The 3,142-nt window shown below is 40.6% G+C and overlaps 1 long non-coding RNA gene across 1 annotated transcript in view; it reads left to right on the top strand.

Annotated features, from left to right (window-relative positions):
* Positions 1-856, top strand: part of LOC112486365 (uncharacterized) — a 6,483-nt gene extending 5,627 nt beyond the window's left edge. Inside the window, exon 2 of the long non-coding RNA XR_003048787.1 lies at positions 14-856. This is a non-coding gene — a long non-coding RNA (uncharacterized LOC112486365). The remainder of the gene's footprint in view (positions 1-13) is intronic.
* The last annotated feature ends 2,286 nt before the right edge of the window (positions 857-3,142 follow it).

Genomic DNA, 3,142 nt, shown 5'->3' on the forward strand with positions numbered 1-3,142 from the left:
TGATTGGTGGCAGGTGCTGAGGAACGGCAGGTGTGCCACGGCGATTAGTCCGGCAGAGTCAGAGAGATGTGCCACGCCCCCTACACAGAGAGAGAGAGTACACAACACAAGAAAACACAGGAAAACACAGGAAATGACAGTCCCGACTGTCATCGTGACAATATTACTGATCTGCAATAACAGCCAGGCTAGGTCTGATCCATACAGAGCCACATGTGGCTTAGGAACCACAGGTTTCCAACAAGGCAAAGCATTTAGCGTGCTGCTCAGCTTTGCTAACCGCAACAAAACGACGTCGGATTTCCAACATTATCTCACTGACATACTACTGACTTTCAAAAGATGCCAGAGGTAGAGGTAAAAATTAGAAACTGGATAAAAATGGGGCTAACGCAAGCTTCGGAATACAGTACTGGATCAATTTCTGGATCTTCTTAAGAAAGAGTGAAAGAACGTACAGATTGAAGAACAAAGAAAACAGAACAAAACATATATGACATATGTAACAACCGATATAACAAAACCTTTTGATGACCTTTAAAATGATATAGTGTGATGATATGGTAAAACTTTTTGATAACTTCAAAATGATCTTCTGACCTTAAACACTTCCACTTTGATTATTTCCACTTAACACATGACCTTCAGTACTAACATCCACATCACCACTTCAATCTAACCCATTCAACCAGCATTCAATCCACTTCCGTAACCTTTCAATAACTCTAACCCATTCAACACTGAAATATCACATTTTCATGAATACATAATATAAAATAAATTATTACAGTGTAATAATATGACAAAACAAGGTAAGAAAACTGTTATAAAGCATTGTTAATGTATATAAATGAATGTATGAGTGTGAAGGAATATGAATATTGTGGGACCATATGGAAAAATTGATGTATATGAGTGTAATGGCATTGTCCATCAACAGTTCTTGAAATCATCAACTCTTCCATTGTCCATTTTCCATCCATTCGTGCCATATTTCAGTGTGAAAAAACAAAAACAAAAAACAGGTTCTCCTTGTATAGTCCAAATTGACGGAAAGAAAAGTAAAAGTTTAAACACTTAGTCATTTAACTCCAGCTGAGTCATTCGTAGTTTTTTGTCTTCCACTGCCCGCCGTGCATCGTAGTTGATGCCACTTCCTTTGTAACACTTTGATGTATACCAGGTCCCCTGGTTTCACCGGCCGTTCCACCTTCTGCTCCATGTTGTCCTCTGGACTTTTTCCTGCACATAGACAGTTCTATAGATCATAGTTAGATACTTCATGTATGCTTTTAACTCGTTTTGCAGTTGTTCAAGCGGAGGCCCTTTAAAGGGACCTCTTAACTGTAGTGCTGGCATGGGTCGACCCGTTAGCATTTCATGCTGTGTTAGATGCGTGATTCTATGCGTTTGCATGCAATAGCTCATAAGTGGTAGTGGCAAAGCTTTTACCCAGTTTAATTTAGTAGCAGCACAGATTTTGTTTAGCTTAGCCTTCAGGGTTCCATTCATTCTCTCACTTTACTCCTAAAGCATTCTCTCACATATTTCACATTGGCTCAACACTTCATCCACCATTGCTTCCATATAGGGCGACCAGTACCTCTGTTGTCCAATCTTCTTCATCACCTCCCCCCTGGCACAGTGATCTACACTGTGCATCTCAGAAATCAGAATTGACAACAACGTTACTAGAGCCACTTATCAGACCATCTTTCAACCTCCATAACCCTTGTTCACTGATTGTTGCACTCACTTTTACTCATTTTTAGTTGCATCTTTTTAATTAAAATTATATCTTCTGGGCTAATCACAGGCTCTAACGTCACCATTAGCACCAAATTGGTCTTAGAGCTTAATTGAACCCATATGGTGAGTAACAAAAACCTTGTAGAATTCTGGTGTAGGTGTATTGTTTTCCTCTGTATGTGAATGCAAATAAATATTGAAAATATTAATCTAAAGGAACGCAAAGGAATGTAGAACACAAATCAACAACAATAAAAATTTGGCATTTGGAGACACATTGGTGAGTAGAGTAAAAGGGTCTGGTATTTTCTAACCCTAATTTGTCTTTCACTTTGTCATTTATAACTCTTAGATCATACCAACCTGTATTTAGACTTGTCACCTTTCAATACAGGATTTCATAATTTTAAGCTGTCATTTAAATTAGTTGCTTTTGTCCCTAGAATCTTACTGTCTCAACAAATCTATTCAACATGGGTAGGTGCTTGGCATACTTTGGACTCACACACATGAGTGGCTCCAATGTCCACCAACATTGGTATTTGTTTACCTTCAATTTGAACCTGCAACCTAAGTTTTTCATTAGCTTCCACTTCTAACATTGGAAACTGACCCTCCAATGTAGGATTCTCTGAGCATCCCTAGTATCCAAAATTGAGTCTCCCCAAGGGGCCCGCCGGACTTCTGGTTTCACTATGCATTGGCCTGCCCCAGCCCCCTCTGCCCACGAAATTGTTAAAACACATTGACAGCTATTGGTGGCTGTTCCATTGGTACTGGCTCTTGTACAGGTAGATGTTCGGTTGTCTGTGGTATTTGGTTTTCTTGGACATCTTTTTGCACCATTACTTGTGACCTTTTGTTCTTTCCTTGCAGCTCGCTTAATTGTAATTGTGTCAGTTTACACTCCATCTGGTCTACTTTTTCTTCGTTCCTTCGATACTTTTCTATGGCATGTACAACATTGTCACAAAATTGTTGATGTGGCATTGATGACAGGCCTACCACCTCTTCCAGTCTACTCTGGACTGGGCCTGACATAGCTTCCACAATGGCATTTCTGAACAGTGTCATCAAAACTGGACTTTTTTCAATCTCCTCCTCAGTTTCCTGCTTCCAGCGCTTCAGCTGTCTGGTAATGTATGCAGCAGGGTTTTCAGTCCCTAATAGTGTCTCCCCCCTGAGAGCCTTTGGATCTACTCTCGTAGGGTATTCGCCTCGCAACACTGTCCACAGCATGGTACGATATGCGTTGAACTCGGTTCCATCTGCTCTGGGTTCTAGCATCCATTCATTGCCACTGTGTCTGAAAAGGTTTTCCACGGCTGGGGCTCCAAAGCTTCGAGCCCATATGGCCTTAATGTCACCTAGGGCCAACATTTTTCCTACAGTT

This window comes from Cynoglossus semilaevis, chromosome W (genome assembly GCF_000523025.1).
Source record: "Cynoglossus semilaevis isolate Cse_v1.0 chromosome W, Cse_v1.0, whole genome shotgun sequence".
In the NCBI taxonomy this organism is placed as follows: domain Eukaryota; kingdom Metazoa; phylum Chordata; class Actinopteri; order Pleuronectiformes; family Cynoglossidae; genus Cynoglossus; species Cynoglossus semilaevis.